The sequence below is a fragment of the Carcharhinus amblyrhynchos genome, chromosome 27 (genome assembly GCF_965287045.1).
Source record: "Carcharhinus amblyrhynchos chromosome 27, sCarAmb.v2.hapA, whole genome shotgun sequence".
Classification (NCBI taxonomy): domain Eukaryota; kingdom Metazoa; phylum Chordata; class Chondrichthyes; order Carcharhiniformes; family Carcharhinidae; genus Carcharhinus; species Carcharhinus amblyrhynchos.
In genome coordinates, this window is record NC_137350.1 from 9,446,943 (window position 1) to 9,464,834 (window position 17,892).

Sequence of the window (17,892 nt, forward strand, 5' to 3'; positions counted from 1 at the left end):
CCTTCCTTCCTTGGTTCTCCTTTAATTGGACTGAAGTTTACATCATCTTTAGTCATGAACCTAATCTTCCTCCACTAAGCTACGAAGGAACTGTTTGGAATAATTTACCAGGCAGCTTGACTAAACAGCTTGGAAAGGTGTCCATTAATTGGATGGACATTTTCATAGTCTTGTTTCAACCTATTATCTGATCTGAACCTGTAACTGTGTGTTATGGCCAGATTTAATGGTTCAGGCTGGTTGCTAGAACATAGAACAACGGCAAACAAGAGAAGGTAAGGTTCTCTCAACTATCAGCTTTAAGATTATTCCCTCTGGATAAGTTTGGTGGTGTGGTGAGATGAGTCGTGCCTCTCCCTTTTTCCTCCCTCCAACAGTGATGATCATATCTGCTGCCATCTGGGTCCTAAGGTACAGAATTGCCTCTATAAACCTCTTCATCTTTCCCTGCTCTGTCAAAAAGTTTGTTATAACATATCTCATCAACCAGGCTTTTAGTCATCTCTCCTGATATCCATTTCTCCGGTTTAGTGTCAATATTTGGCTGAAAACACTTGTGTGAAGGACCTTAAGATGTTTCACTACATCAAGGTGCTATGTAAATGCAAGTAGCTGTTGTTGATGGATTCCTCCTTCCCAGCAAATTGTCTTGGACTTTGTGGAATATTTGTTTGGTACTGAAAGTCAGGCTTCTCAATCACACCCATACACTTTTACTAGATCAGGAGAACACCTTCCATAGATTGCGTTGTTCTTTCTGCAAAAATATATTTCTTTCTCCACTAATTTCATTTGATTTGATTTATTCCTGTCACATGTATTAGTATACAGTGAGAAGTATTGTTTCTTGCACGTTATACAGACAAAGCATACCGTTCATAGAGAAGGAAACGAGAGGGCAGAATGTAGCGTTACAGTTAGTCATAGCTAGGGTGTAGAGAAAGATCAACTTAATGCAAGGTAGGTCCTTTCAAAAGTCTGATGGCAGCAGGGAAGAAGCTTGAGTCGGTTGGTATGTGACTTCAGACTTTTGTATCTTTTTCCTGACGGAAGAAAGTGGAAGAGAGGATGCCCGGGACATGGGGTCCTTAATTGTGCTGGCTGCTTTGCCGAGGCAGCGGGAAGTGTAGATAAGAGTCAGTGGGTGGGAGGCTGGTTTGCATGATGGATTGGGATACATTCACGACCTTTTGTAGTTTCTTGCAGTCTTGGGCAGAGTGGGAGACATACCAAGTTGTGGTACAACCAGAAAGAATGCTTTCTATGGCGCATCTGTAAAAATTGGTGAGAGTCGTAGCTGACATGCTAAATTTCCTTAGTCTTCTGAGACAGTGATGGGCTTTCTTAGTGGGTTGCATTAAAGGTTCCCCCCCTCATTTAATGCCAATCTGCTGGCAAGTCCCAGATCCTGAAGGTTCTACCACAATTAATGCAGTGTAGGGAGGAGGGTGACAACATTGCCAGGTGGCAGAGGAATAGAACGCTCTCAGAGGAATATGGATAGATGTTTCATTTCAGCCTCCTCCTAAGGTCCCCACCTGCACAGATGCCAGTCTCCAGCTAAATCGATTTGCTCCACTTCATGTCAAGAAACAGTTGAATGCATTGGATGCAGCGATGATTGTTGGTGAAATTCTCCCCTCTGAGGACTAAGTCCCATGGCTAGGGCAGGATAGTGGAATGTTTCCTGCTTCAGAGGCTGGCAAGAAAACACACCAAATCTTCTAGCCTTGACCTCATTAATCAGGAAACCGGATGTTGTGTGCCGTATTCCATGGTGGGGCAGGCCTGGTGGTGCATAGCCCTCCTTCATGTTTTGGTGCCGTACTGAAAAGGGGCCCTACATCAATGATCCTCTATTGAAGAAAGAAGGTGGACCTCCTGAAAATGAAGATAGATATCCAGGGACATCATGAGGTTGAAAGAGGGACCCCCTTCAGGACACCAAATCTGAAAGATCCACCTGTAAATATTTCCCCCACCTACTGCTGCCCTGTTCCAGGGTCCAGGGTTGCTGCCGGCCTCCATCCTGCACTCTGGAAGCAGTCCTGAGCATTGTTCAGATGAGTCCCAACATCTGCATGCCACATTGTTCCAGATGTGTTCACACCGGTGTATTTCCCACTGATGCAGCAGAGAATCTGGTGTAGGTAATCAAGCTTTTATTAAACTTTCAAGAGTTTCACCTTATACTACAGTAAGTTACCCAATCCATTATGGCAGTAACCAGTAGAAGATCCCAATGTAAATTCACGCTGGTGTAAAGAATTCTTCCCCCAGCTTGTCTTGAACCCACTGGCGGGGGTTTTGGAGAATTCCACCCAATGGGTCCCGACAAAATCCTGCCTGTTGTACTGAAGACTTACACTTTTGAAGTAGCTGCACCCCTTACCAAACTGTTCCAGTGCAACTACAATTTTGGCATCTGCCCAAGGTAAGGCACAACACAGGGCAAATCCAATCTGGCCATTGATCCATTAGTCTGGCCAATAGTCTCACAAATCCAATCCTGCCATTAATCCCCCTCTAGCAAAGTGATGGAAGGTGTCATTGACAGAGCTACAACTTACTAAAAAGCTGCCCAGTAATGCTCAGTTTAAATTCCACCAGGGGCCATGCAACTCCAGACCCTATAACAGCCTCATTCAAACATGGACAGAACAGCTGAACTCCAGAGGTGAAGTGAAAGGCATTGTCTTTGTCACTGAGACAGCACTTGACTGGATGTGGCAATAAGGAGCCCGAGTAAAAATGAGGAAACTCATCATTGATTGGAATCATATGTTGCTAAATGCAGATTGTTATAATGGTTGGAATTTTTCTCACTTGCTGGCCATCACTGCAGAGGTTACTCAGGTTAGCAACTCAATCTTCAAATGCTCAATCAGTGACTTGCCCTCCATATAAGGTTAGAAGTAGGTGTTTTACAATGGTTCAGACAGGGTTTGAGTATGGTCTCTCAAGAGTATGTTGCTCAAGCCAATAGTCTTTTTAACCAGAATAATTTATTTATAGAAAATATTTGTACATCTGGACCTCCACATAAGATAAGGCCTTCCGTTCTCTTCAAAATCTTGTTTACTTTTTTGTCATGTCATCTGACATCAGCACCACATATGCTTTCGATATTAATCCTTTACTCTGCATTCCCCACCTCTCACCAAGTCTTTAGTCCCATCATATTTACGTCCTCCTATATCTCCCTACGAAGTCTCAAATTTCAGGTGGCACAGTGGCACAGTGATTAGCACTGCTGCCTCACAGTGCCAGGGACCTTGGCTCAATTCCATCCTTGGCTAATTGTCTGTGCAGAGTTTACACATTCTCCCTGTATCTGTGTGGGTTTCCTCTGGGTGCTCAGTTTCCTCACACAGTCCAAAGATGAGGGGCTTAGGCTGATTGGCCATGCTAAGTTGCCCCCTACTGTTAGGGGATTAGCAGGGTAAATACTTGGGGTTACAGGAATAGGTCCAAGGTGGGATTGTTGTCGATGCAGACTTGATGGGCCGAATGGTCCTTCTGCATTGTAGGGATTCTATCATTCACTGGGTTAGTCTCTGAGGTGCTTCACTAACCTCCCTAAACTTGTTCTGCTCTCCTTTTTGAGGTCAAAAATTTTTTGTAATCTCCCTTCTGTCACTGTGAGTGATCTTCTCCTGATTGACTGCAGAGCTTTCAGTAGGTCTTTCCTTTTCTTTGGGAGCTGTATGGAGTTTGCACATTCTCCCCGTGTCTGTGTAGGTTTCCTCCGGGTGATCTGGTTTCCTCCCACACTCCAAAGATGTGCAGGTTAGGTTGATTGTCCATGCTAAATTGCATCTTAGTATCAGGGAGATTAGTAGGGTAAATATGTGGGATTACAGTGATAGAGCCCTGGGTGGGATTGTTGTCTGTGCAGGCCTGTTTTTATACAAGAGATTCAATGATTCCACCTGAGTAGTAAACCCAAAGCTTTCTCTCCGAGTATATTAACATCCTGTAGTTTATCCTTTCAATACCCTGGCATGTCTCAACCCTGTATGATCCTAATTGTGGAGCTTTTTCAATGATTGTACTTTTCCTTTGCTGGCCTAAGTCCCAGACATTTTCCTCAACCTTCAGCACTGGTAACCCACATGCCCTCTGCCTGTGATTAAAGTTCTGAGCCTGGTCATTTCTCCGTTTTCCTCATAATGTTTTGCCCTCTCGTGGTCATTCATGATGAAGTTGGGTTTGAATTTCTGTGTCACCGATGGAAGCTGTGCTCTCAATCTCCTATTGATTAGTAACTCTGATGGTGAGAAATCATTCTGCAGTGATGAGGATTGGTAACACAGGAGAGCTAGATTAAGATCCTTGCTTTTATTCTGTTAAATTTAGCCCTCTTGACTATGAAGTTCTAATGGATGCTGAAATAAGAGCCAAAAACTTGCATGACTTCTTCATAAGAAGCTGAGATCTCATCAACCCCTTACTTTGCTATCTTATTGTCAATGATGGTTCCTATAGGATAAAGTAGGGTACTGATCCAGTCTTTTTTTTAATCCTGAGGTATTTCTGTACCTTTTGAAACTTTATCTCCAGTTGTCCCACTTTGGGGCCTACTGTAGGCCTTCCCTACTCTAAAATGGCTCTGGGAGTGGAAAGATGAATGCCATTCTTTTTGTTGAGCCCTGGAATTGTTCCTGCCCTTGATCCTGATTTTCAGCTACTGCTAGCTGTCTGGGCCTGTGCTCATAGTTGTCTGCTCTTTGGGTCTGTATCATGGTTTCTCTCTGCTGCTCCCACAAAGCTCCAACATCTTGGTGAGTCTTGGGATTTTTTTTTCTTTTGTCCTTCCTTCGTGGTTCTCTTTTCTTGCCAGCCCTGTAGTTTCCTTTGGTATTCGTTGGATCATCCGTCACTGATATTATGTTTTATTGCATGATAGGGGCTTCGAGGGGGTTTGAGGGATGTCTGATCTCCTAAAAATATGCTGCTCAGGTCCACTGTCTATTTAAGCAGAATTATTTATTTACAGCCAGTATTTACACATTTGGATTTCCCTGTGAGATTAGAGACTCTGCTCACTTCAAAGTCTCTCTTACTTCTCAGTCATGTAATTGACCTTAGCACCATGCCCACTTCTGATGTTAACCCTTTATTCTGCAGTGGGATGTTTGTTGATGACTGCATAATCTTCAGTACCATTCATAATGGCTCAGATACCAAAGCAGTCCATATTCATATGCAGCAAGACCTGACCAACACTCAAGCTTACACTGATCAGTGACAAGTAACATTCACGCACACAACCGCTAGGAAATGACCATCTCCAAAAGAGAGAATTTAACCATCTCCCCTTGAAGGGCATTCAATAGCATTGCTATCAATGAAATCCCCATTATCTACATCCTAGGGGTTACTTTTGACCAGAAACTGATCTGGACTGGCCGTATTAATACAGTGACTATAAGAGCAAGCCAGAGGCTGGGAATTCTGTGGTGGTTAACTCACCTCCTCACTCCCCAAAGCCTGTCCACCAACTACAAGGCACAAAATAGGAGTGTGATGGAAATCTCTCCATTGCCTGAATGAGCGCAGCTCCAAGAACTCAAGCAGCTCATCATCATCCAGAATATAGCAGCCTGTTTGAATGGCACCTCACCCACTACCTTAAACATTCATTCCCTCCACCACTAGTGTCCAGTGGCAGCGATGTGTACCATCTACAAATTACATTGCAGCAACTCACCACATCTTCTTTAGCAACACCTTCCAATCTGCAACCTCTAGCACCTTGAAGCACAGTGACATAGTAGTTAGCACTGCTGCATCACAGCACCAGGAATCTGTTGTGCAAGACCTGACCAACATATATTGTATATTGTGTTCAATTCCAGCCTTGGGTGATGGTCTATGTTGTTTGCACGAGCTCCCCGTGTCTGTGTAGGTTTTGTCTGGGGCTCTGGTTTCCTCTCACAGTCTAAAGATGTGTAGGTTAGATGGATTGGCCGTGCTAAATTTTTTTGTTCATTTACAGGATATGAGTGTCGTTGGCTGGGTCAGCATTTATTGCCCATTCCTAACTGCCCTCCATTTCATAGGGCATTTGAGAGTTAACCACATTGCTGTGGATCTGGAGTCACATATAGGCCAGACCAGGTAAGAATGGCAGATTTCCTTCCCTAAAGGACATTAATGAACCAGATTTTTTTTTTGCAATAATTGGCAATGGTTTCATAGTCGTCATTTGACTTTTTTTAATTCCAGATTTTTAATGAATTCAAATTTCACCATTTGCCTTGGCAGGATTCAAACCCAGGTCCTCAGATCATGCTCTGGCTCTCAGTGACAATACCACAATGCCACTGCCTTCCCTTAAATTGCCTCTTAGTGTCCCAAACTAGACACGTTAGGAGAATTAGCTGGGTAAATATGTGGGGTTACATCCTGGGTGGGATACTCTGCCAGGGAGTTGGTGCAGACCTGATGGGCCAAATGGTCTCCTTCTGCACTGTAGGGATTCTATGATTCTATGACAAGGGAAGCAGCTGCTATGGGCACCATTGCAAATTCCCTTCCATAGGTTCTTAAAAATAGGAGCAGGAGTAGATTATTTGGTCCGTCAAGCCTGCCGTGCCATTTGATACGATCATGGCTGACCTTCAACTTCAACATCATGGCTGGTATTCTCCCAGAAAAATTCTAAGCATTGAATTCACGTAAATACTGGAGTAAATCCCGCTGGTTTTTTTCAGCAGGATTTTCAAAATGAATCTCCCGCATGCTGTGCACTGCAGGGTGCACTAGTCTGAATCATGTGAAAAATCAGCGGTTGGGGCATATTCCTACCTGAGAGGCTGGCAGTATAGCACTGAGCGGGCTACTGTGCACGCGCCGATCTGTCGGCACCGAGATTGGTACACGCGCAATAGCCTCGCACAGCCGGCCTCCCGATTGCTGGCCAGCTCGATCACTAACCAGCCCTGTGACTCCCACTGCTGCCCCCTCCAATACCCCCATACCCCAATCGCAGGCCTGCACAGCAAACCCCATTGCTGGCCAGGTGACCCCCACCCCCCCACCTCAATCTCCCCACATCCCCCCAGTAGTAGGAAGCTTGCTAAACGGTCTCCGCTTGAGTCTCCCAGCTCACTGTGCCGCCTTGAGAGAATTACACCCCCCACTTTTCCCCCCCTGTTCCTCATATCCCTTGATTCCCTGACAGACAAAAAAATTGAGTCTATCTCACCTTGGAATATCTTTTAACACTTTAGGGTTCATAACATTCTGAGGTAGAGAATTCTAAAGGTTCACCACATTTGAGTTAATAGATTTCTCCTTTATATCAGCCCTAGATAGTTGGCTCTTTATTCTGAGACTGTGTCTCTGACTTCTAGACTTCCCAAGCAGAGGAAGCAGCCTCTTAGTGTCAACCCTGCCAAGTCGCTTCAGAATCTTTTGTTTCAATGAGATCAGCTGTCATTCTTCCAAACTCCAGAGAATATAATTCCAATTTAGTCATCTTCTCATCATAGAACAATCTTCTCATCCCAGTGACCAAAGTAGTGAAACTTTGCTGTACTGATTCAAGTATATCCTTCCTTAAATATGCAGAGCAGAATGGCACACAGTACTGCACACCATCCTGACTTGGAACTATATTGCTGTTCCTTCACTGTGGCTGAAACATAGACCCGGAGCTCTGTCCCTAACAGCTCTGTGGACTTACCCGCACTATGTTGTGCATCAGTTAAAGAAGGTGGCTCACCACTGTTTTCTCAAGGGAAGTTTGAGAAGAACAATAAATGCTGGTATCGGCAGTGATGCTCATATCCAGGAACATAGCATGTAGCTTTCATCTCAGTCCTCTCAGGACTGAAGGGTTTGGATGTGGGATCAGCATGGATATATCAGAGGTTCATATTATAATTGGGGGGGATGCCTGGTCCTCCTCTGTCTGGGTATGATGGATGCTGTGATTTTATCACAGATGGCAATGCAGAATTTTGTCTCTTTTGTCGGACGTCCTTGCATTACTGGCCACCTTGTTATCCTGTGAAGATCTTCTTGGGGTTCCTGTGATCATCTGTGCGGGAGACATGGCCTGCCCATCTAAACCGAATTTTGAACTGGGTTTCACCAAACGCCAGCAGTGACAATATGAGCTATCAGTTCTGTGGACATCCATGTCAATTCCACATTCAACTCTTCAGTCATGGGAGAACACACTGAAATTGATTAAGTCACTTTTATATGTGGCGTGGACATACTCAAAAGGATATGTGGTTTCCATGCAATTGAGCCCATGATGATGGAGGACCATGTTGTTTGTGATTTTGTTCTGCCATTAAATTCTTATGAGGTGCCATTGTTGGAAGCTTATAGCAAACCCAGGATTGCGCACTATACAACAGGGTGGTGAGGATAATGCCCACTGGATCGTAGTTTTAGTTTTCAGTTTAATGCCATGCGTTTCCAAACATGATCATGGCTTTGATAGTAGGCAGAACTTGATTTCTGGATACGTGCACAGATATCTTCATGAATAGTGGCATCTCTAGAGAGCGCAGGACTGAGAATTTTTCTACTGCCACAGCTTTGAGATTGGTACCATCAATGGTTATGTCTGGTACTTCATAGCCTGTGTTTGCTCGATCTAGGAGGCTCTGATCTGAAAACAAAAATTCTTGGAGTAACTCAAAACTTTGCTGTCATTATATCTTCCTAGTTGCGGGTAGCAAAGACACAGCTATGTGCAAATAGGAACACTCTGATTACTGGATCTGTGACTTTGGTTGAGGCATGCAGCCTGGAGGAATATGTCCATGTATATGTGCTTAAGTGATAGGTGATAGGGAAGGGACAGGGTCACCCTGGCAAGCAGGGCCTCGGGATACTGAGTACTGACATCTGATGGGAGTGGTGACATCTCACATAATAACTGGCTGTCTCTCCTGATGGGGAATTGCTAGTCAGGCTAACAACCTGACCATATAAGCAGGGGCTTCATTACAGAAGCAACCCAGAACACGGTCTGCTAGATATGAAGCAGTGTAAGAAACAGGTTCCACCATGGTGCTGCTCGGCACAGGAGAGAAGTAAAAGAGAGGGGTAGAGGCAAAGAGCATGGGAGTAGAGGTAGCTGAGGTTTGAAGATGTTGGAGTTCATGGAGGGCGGAGGAATGGAGGCTGGAAAGGAGATGGTTGGAGTAATTGAATCTGGAGACGATGAAACTTCATGAGAGTTTCAGCGGTGATGCAATTAGAGTCGAGGTAGAGTTAGGACAAACTGCAGCAGTGCAAGTAAACAATATTTGTTGTGGAGTGATTTACAGGATCTCAATCTTAGCTCAAGTTTGAATATTTTTTATTCGTTCATGGCATCTGGGTGTCACTGGCTGGGCCAGAGTTTATTGCCCACCCCAAAGGCATTTAAGATATTACTGTGAGTTATATGTAGCCGTGATGTGGAGATGCCGGCATTGGACAGGGGAAAGCACAGGAAAAAGTCACTCAATACTAAGTTAAAGTCCAACAGGTTTATTTGACGGTACCAACTTTCGGAGTCTCAGGCTCCTTCATCAGGTGAGTGAAGAGTCGTGTTCACAAACAGGGCATATAAAGACACAAGCTCAATTTACAAGATAATGGTTGGAATGAGACTCTCTACAGGTAATCAAGTCTTAAAGGTATAGACCATGTTAGTGGAGAGAGGGCCAAGCACAGGTCAAAGAGATGTGTATTGTCTCCAGCCAGGACAGTTAGAACTTAAGACGTGGGTTCCAGCCATTATCTTGTAAATCGAGTTTGTGTTTTTATATGCCCTGTTTGTGAACTCAAGTCCTCACTCACCTGATGAAGGAGCCTGAGACTCCGAAAGCTAGTGCTGCCAAATAAACCTGTTGCACTTTAGCCTGATGTTGAGAGACTTCTTACTGAGTTATAAGTAGGCCAGATCAGGTAAGGATGACAACTTTCTTTCCCTGAAAGGCAGTGATGAACCAGATAGGTTTTTACAGCAATGGTTTCAAATTCTAGATTTTTATTGAATTCAAATTTCACCATTGGCTGAGGTGGGATTTGAACCCTGGTCCTTAGAGCATTACCCTGGGTCGCTGGATTACTAGTCAACTGACAATACCACAACGCCACTGCCTCTCGAATGGAGATTTCTGTTACTGAGACAGTGGCAGAGGAAAAACAGGGGAATGGAGTTTGTCTCAGGACTTGAAGACAGTGGGACGGCATCTTACAGCCTTGCTCATCCCAAAACCGTAAATTCCTGCCCGAGGTCAAGGGACAGTTCCATTGTCCACCCCTCACTGCGCTGATTCCGTGGTGAGCCGGGCAGTAAAATTCTGGCCAGTAAGTTTAACCCTCCTGACAATGAACTGAAAATGTTATCACCATAAAGTTGTGCCACAAATGCAGGAATACTTACTTGATGCCAACTAATTTAATTGCTAACTTTAACTGCTAGGTTTTGCGAGGTGTTAACAAGCTCCTGTATTTCAAGATGAGGGTCGAGTTAATAAATTATTCTGACCAAACTGTTACATCCCAGGGTGTCATAATTCAGAATAGTCTGTGAAAAGGCCGGAGCTACATCATGTCACATGTCATGAATGATTTTGGTGCTGAACACCGGAATTCTACCACCCGCCCACCATGGAATCGGAGTGGGTGAGGGGCAGATAATGGAAATGTCCGTTGACCTCGGGCAGGAATTTCCAGTCTCGCTCGAGTCAGGCCATAAAGTGTCAGAACTTTTAAACACAAAATCCAGACAGACTCCCCATTTTGTACTGAGGGGTATGCTGTACTGTCAGAGCTGTCTTATTTTTCCCAAATAAGACATTAAAACAAGACTCTTTCTATCTTTTCCAGCAGGATTTAAAGCATTCCTCCAGCACTACTTCAAGGATGATTGGCAATCTTCCAGGTGCCCTGGCCAAAAACTTTCTTTCGTTATCTTGTAGATGTTTGCTGCAACTTGCTGAGCACAAATTGTTTTGAAGAAGTTAGATATAGCACTTCAGGCAAAGGGGATCAAAGGATATGGAGGGGGAAGGCAGGGTCAGGCTATTGAGTTGGCTGATCAGCCATGATCGTAATGAATGGCAAAGCAGGCTTGAAGGGCTGAATGGCCTCCCCCCTGCCCTTATTTTCTGTGTTTCCTACTTGGGGTGACACGGTGGCATAGTGGTTAGCACTGCTGTCTCACAGCACCAGGGTCAATTCCAGCCCTGGGTGACTGTGTGGAGTTTGCATGTTCTCCCTGTATCTACGTGGGTTTCCTCCCACACTCCAAAGATGTGCAGGTTAGATGGATTGGCCGTGCTAAATTGACCAGCAGTGTTAGGGGGTTTGTAGGGTTACTGGGATAGGACCAGAATGGGATTGTTGTGGGTTCAGGGCTGAAGGCCCTACTCCTGCTCCCATTTTCCAAGTTCCTACCTGATAAGAATGACTATCTTTCAAAGGTAATTCATTGGCTGTAAAGTGCTTTACTTCTGGGACGTCCTGAGGTCATGAAAGATGCTGTATGAGTGCAAGATCTTTCTTCACTTAGGTGTCTTTTCAAGGTTCAGAGGACGGATAACGGGTCTTTGCAGAAGCAACTACCGTACTGTTGCCACCCAGCAGAGGGAGCGACCAGTTAAGAGATTCACTCTAACAAAGATTAATATTAAACTGCGAGCACCGGGGATCCCAAAGTAAAATGAATATTGTAATAAAGTGGCATTTGTCTGCGGTGGGGAGGGGGGAATATTAGAGATCTTCACAGAAGTTAGGGACATGTTAAAGTCTTGCTGCTAGTGTGTGTGTGTGTGCCACTCTGGGTTTCTGAGGGCTGATGCTGTAAGGAGTATTTTTAGCCCCAATAAAAGGCTCGGTTTCAGTTTTGTATTTAATCAGTTCGGAGTTGGTGCCGCGGAATACAAGTGTCACCGGTTCTCTCACCCTCTGCTTTGGGACAGGAGAGGAGAGAGACAGAGAGACAGACAGGGAGGGGAATAAAGAGCGACCCCTAACTTGTCTGGCTCTCTCACCTGCCCAGCCCCGGGATCCCAGGTGCGTGTCAGGAGCTGGTGGGAAAGCTTGTTGTGTTATTGGTGTGAGAGAGGCTGTGGTCCCGTCCCCGGTGAGTTTGAAAAAGATCTGAAGCATAAAATGGCTGCTTTGGTTTGAAACAAAAAGAGGAAGTTTGTTAAACTGCGCCGAGGACATTTTATAGATATCTTTAAACTGTCCAGCTCTCCTCCCTCGCTTTTAGTGCAGTCTCTAGTTTGGTTTCATGGTCAAGTTTTGGTCCCAACGTTTCCTATTGGTTTCACCAGCCAGCAAGGTGACATTAATACATTCCTGTCTGGGCAGATATTTCAAGTACGCTTCTGTTCCTCAAGTCAATAATAGTTTTAGATTGCAGTGGGGAGATGTGGAGAATTATCAGGGTTACCAGTCTTTAACGTCTATTTAATTCGACTACTCGATTCACTTGTAGTGGAGACTTGAGGATTTTGTTTTTTATTGCAAACATAACTTGTTTGTACGTTTTGAATAGGTGTGATTGTGTTCTGGTATGTGTGTGTGTAGAGTTCTCATTCTGAATACCATTTGGGCCATAGTCAACAGTGGTTGGCACCTACCCCCGGACTCTAGTGGGAAGGGGTTGGGTAGGGGGGCAGTGTGGCAGGGTGAAGTGGAAATGAGCAGTGGATCTGGGTGGGGAGCTGTTCTACATGTGTACCTGTATTTTCAACTGCCATTTGATAGTATTCAGGAATAAAAAAAAATAATCAAAATGTATACAACAGAGTTAGAACCATAGAATCCCTACAGTGCAGAAAGAGGTCATTTGGCCCATTTGAGTCTGCACTGGCCACAATCTCACCCAGGGCCTACTCCCATATCCCTCTAACCTACGTATCTAACGACTCTAAGGGGCAATTTTTAGCATGGCCAACCAACCTAACCTGCACATCTTTGGACTGCGGGAGGAAACCCACACAGACACAGGGAGAATGTGCAGACTCCACACAGCCAGTGACTCAAGTCGGGAATTGAATCCAGCTCCCTGGAGCTGTGAAGCAGCAGTGCTAACCACTGTGCTACCGTGCTGCCTGAGTTAATTTTGTTCAATAAAACCCCAGTTAGGTAAAATAATGTGAAGTGTATGAATGGTATGTAACATAGCACCTGTAATGAATACAGCATTGCGGGTACATCTTGTATTTTATGCACAGGACTGCCATAATTGTTCTTGTAAGGTGTACTTATGCCACCACTTTTTGTATTGATGCAAAGTTGTTTTGAATCTGCATTATTGCATACGGTAACTTCAAAAATTCCAGAACATTTTAGCACCTTGTAGTATGAGTCCCCCACAATGGGTGACCATGTTAGCCAGTTTAACTTTCCAATTCGCTGGCAGTGGAAATCAGACCATTAAGGGGTCGTGGAAGTAAAATAAAACCCACAACAAACAGCAAATGCAGCACGTTGGGCAGCACCTGCGGAGAGAAACAGAGTTAATGTTTCAGGTGGCTGATGGTCCAGGAAGGGTCGACATTGACCTGCAACGTTAACTCTGTTTTTCTTTTGGGAGGCTGCCTGACCTGCTCAGTATCTCTATCATGCTATTTTTGTTTCAGATTTCCAGCTGTTTTGCTATTGGAATTGGAAAATAAAATTCTTTGTTACTGTTTGGATAATGTTCAATAATTAAATTGGAGAGAAGAAAAAGCACCCCCCCCCCGCCCCCACCAAGCCCCCAAAAATACTAAATGGACATTCAAGCTTCCCTCAGCCTCTCATTGGATAATTGTTTTTTTGCCACTTAAGGTCTTACACCTTGAATGTTGGAGGTTTTGAGACTGGCAGTTTCCCCCATCAACTATTTAAGCTTTCCACAGAAATCCTTAAAGCTCTGTGGCTATATTACACTGTGATTATCTCTGTGCATTTTGTGGATCTTGAAGTTACTAAAGGCTCTTTGACTGATTTTTTGGATGGTCAAGAATGACTGAATCTGTGACTGAAAGGCTTGCTGATTGGCCTCTCATGGCCCAAAAATTGTTGCAAGGTTCTTACTGAGTGTTTGAACTGCGATTGTCATTAGGGATCAGCAATTCAGCTTCTCCCAGGCTGATTCAAGGTTGTTTAGTCAAGATTTGTCCAGCCAAATTCTAATGGTTTTCTTGATTGGCCACTCAAGACATGTCCCAAATCATCACTAAAATTACCCCAAGCAACAGAGTGAGTCTCCCAGGGTAACATTTAAGATTATCGTATTTAACATTATGTTGAAGTGTTTTCAAGGCATCAACCATATTATTCCCAATTAGAGTGTAAAATTATGCCACTGCTCCTGATTTCAATTCACAGGTCCCAGAAACTGTTCGAAGGAAACCAGCCCCAGGCCAGTCTGATTAAACTGTAAGGAAAGGAGTAGGCCATATAGTCCCTCAAGCCCATTCCACCATTCAGTTAGGGCATTGCCAATCTGTATCTCAAATCCACTTACCCTCTATATACCTTGATAGCTTTATCTAATCAAAATCTACTGATTTCTGTCTTTAAAATTCTAATTGATCCATCAGCCAGCCTTTTGAGGGAGAGAATTTCTCGTTTCCGCTGCCCTGGGTGTGAGAAAGGTTTTCCTAATTTCAATCTGAATGGCAAAGCTCTCATGTCAAGGTTGTGGCCGATTGTTCTGTATTTACCCAAAAGAAGCAATAACTTCCCTGAATCTGCACTATCAAATTATTTGATAACTTTAAGTGATTCGATTAGACCTCCCTCAACCTTTCGAACTCAGAGGGCCACAAACCAAGTTCACGCAACCCATAACCTGTAAACTCTGGTATAATTTTAGTGGCTTCCAAAATCAGTAATATAAGCCCTTGCCCTTGAAGTGTGGTGCCCAGAACTGAATCTAGTACTCCAAATGAGGCCTGACCAAGGCTCTGTCTAATTTAAGCATAACTTCCTCTTCTTTTTAACTCCAGCCTCCTTGAGGTAAAGGCCAAGTCACCATTAACTTTTCTGAAGACCTTTTTGCATTAGTCCAACAATTAATAGTGATGCTGTGTTAGAATGCCCAAATCTCTTTGCTCCGCCATAATTTTCAGTCCCGTGCCATTTAGAAAGTATTCTGATTTCTTCAGAGTCTTGGTTTTTGGGACATTCCACTAATAAAAATTGTATCTGTTTTAAGGCAGCTGCACTTCTCAATGAGTAGTTGCCTCTGTAGTTTACACACCAGTGGTTCACAAGTTGCCTCCTGGCTACCCCTGCAAAAATGGTGGTTGCTGGGTCCAGGGTGAGGCTTCCGGAATTGGCCGAGTCAGAGATCACTTTCTTCCCTGCCAAAATTCAGGCCTAAGTTACATTTAAGTGACTGAACCATTCTGGTTCCAGTGTTTGAGCCAGCTTATAGCACATCGCTCAGTTTACACATTTATTTACCATGTGGTGTGGGATTCAGAATTATTTTGATGCTGACTATGCATTTTCTGTGTACCACTTGACATAAATTTGGCTGGTGATACATCACAATGTAATTTTACAGTTGTAAACACTTTTACATGTGAAGAAGTCCAACATTAAGTATTGCTTAAAAAAAGTGACATGTTGTTGAAGTTTTTCATTTTGCACTCATCAGGACTGTTTGCAAGAATACCAATGGTAAAGAGAAAACAATTTTATATTGCATGAGAAGAGAGTGTGGATTGATTGGCAAATGGACTCTGGTAGAGGTGTTACCATAGAGAATGCATCAGGAAGCTATGCTTTTGTTTAAATTCAAACAAGACAGGTCAACTCTGGTCAAAGCAACATTATTTTATTGTTAAAACTTAATTTAAATTGCACTTTTTTTTTTCTGAACCTATTTTTAAGTTTTGCTTTTACTTAGGCGAGACAATTTAAGGAATCAGCTGATATTGCTTCTCTCTGATCAGACTCTGGGTCAGCTGGACTAACATGTGATTTCTATCTTACACCATAGCAGACACAGTATTGATCAGTCTCTAGGGTGGGTCAGGAGTACAGACAGGGAGTTTGCAGAGCTAGAAGGAAGGAGAAAGATTGCCAGTTCTGGACTTAGATCTAGAGGTTTTAATCACAGGACTGCCTGCCTGCAGCTGCACACCAGACAGTTAAATATCCTTTTCTCCTGTTCAAAGAGAATGAGAAAAGTAATCACTTTTCATAGAGTGATAGAATTCCTGGTGCATTGTCTATCACTGCAGTGCAGAAGGAGGCCATTCTGTCCATCAAGCCTGCGCTGACAACAATCCCACCCAGGCCTTATCCCCATGATCCCATGTATGTACCTTGCTAATCCTCCTGATACAAAGGGACAATTTAACATGGCCAATCCTCCTAACCTACACATCTTTGGAGTGTGGGCAGAAACTAGAGTACCCAGAGGAAACCCATGTATTCACAAGGAGAATGTGCAAACTCCACAGAGTCACCCAAGGTCAGAATTGACCCCGGATCCCTGGTGTTATGAGGCAGCAGTGCTAACCACTGTGCCGTCCCTTTTAGTTCCTCTGTGCTGGCAGTATTATCCTGGAGAGATTAATCTTTAATTCCTGGAGACTCTGGGATAATCCTTGAATTTGAACATAAGAACATAAGAACATAAGAAATAGGAGCAGGAGTAGGCCATCTGGCCCTTCGAGCCTGCCCCGCCATTCAATAAGATCATGGCTGATCTGTCGTGGCTCAGTTCCACTTTCCCGCCCTCTCCCCATAACCCTTAATCCCCTCTCTTATCAAAAACCCATCAACCCGCTTCTTAAAAATATTTAGCGAGGCAGCCTCCACCACTTCAACGGGCAGAGAATTCCAGAGATTCACCACCCTTTGAGTGAAGAAGTTCCTCCTCAACTCCGTTCTGAACTGCCCCCCCTTTATCTTGAGGCTGTGCCCCCTAGTCCTACTGTCTTTTTTGAGCGGGAAGAGTCTTTCCACCTCTATCCTATCCATCCCATTCATCATCTTATACGTCTCAATGAGATCTCCCCTCATTCTTCTAAACTCCAACGAGTACAAGCCTAGTTTATTCAGCCTCTCCTCATAGCTCAACCCCCTCAACTCCGGTATCAGCCTAGTAAACCTCCTCTGCACTCCCTCCAAGGCCAAAATATCCTTGCGCAGGTGCGGCGCCCAAAACTGCACACAGTACTCCAGCTGCGGCCTCACCAATGCCCTATACAGCTGCAGCAAGACCTCCCTACTTTTATATTCAATCCCCCTCGCTATGAAGGCCAGCATCCCATTCGCCTTCCTGACCACCTGCTGCACCTGCAGGCTGGGTTTTTGCGACTCATGCACAAGGACCCCGAGGTCCCTCTGCACCGTCGCCTGCTGCAGTTTTTCGCCACGTAAGTAATAGTCCTTCCTACCATTCTTCCTACCAAAGTGGACCACCTCACACTTGCCAACATTAAATTCCATTTGCCATTTCCTGGCCCATTCACCCAGCCTATCTAGATCCTTCTGCAGACTCTCCACACCCTCCGCACAATTTGCCTTTCCCCCAATCTTGGTGTCATCAGCATTTGGCATCCCCAAAGCCCCAGTTTTCTCAGGTTCTTGACTTTCAAAATAAGGCCCATGTTTACTTTATTAGTGTCACAAGTAGGCTTACATTAACACTGCAGTGGAGTTACTGTGAAAATCCCCTTGTTGCCACACTGTGGCCCCTGTTCAGGTACACTGAGAGAGAATTTAGTGTGGCCAGTACACCTAACCAGTATGTCTTTTGGACTGTGGGAGGAAAGTGGAGCACCCGGAGGAAATCCATGCAGACACGGGGAGAACGTGTGGACTCCGCACAGACAGTAACCCAAGCTGGGAATTGTGCTGATCCACCGTGCCACCCTATGGTATGGTCTCAAAACTATTTGTTGC

At 44.4% G+C, this 17,892-nt stretch overlaps 1 protein-coding gene across 3 annotated transcripts in view; it reads left to right on the plus strand.

The window, feature by feature from the left end:
• Nucleotides 1-217: 217 nt before the first annotated feature.
• map3k14a (mitogen-activated protein kinase kinase kinase 14a) overlaps nucleotides 218-17,892 on the plus strand; it is a 69,045-nt gene continuing 51,370 nt past the window's right edge. The window contains exon 1 of one of the 3 annotated variants that reach the window (XM_080213545.1): nucleotides 218-275. The gene's annotated coding sequence lies outside the window, so the exon portion shown is untranslated. Of the gene's footprint in view, nucleotides 276-11,901; nucleotides 12,110-17,892 lie in introns of those variants that run through there. The other 2 variants (XM_080213542.1, XM_080213544.1) reach the window with 2 other exon arrangements.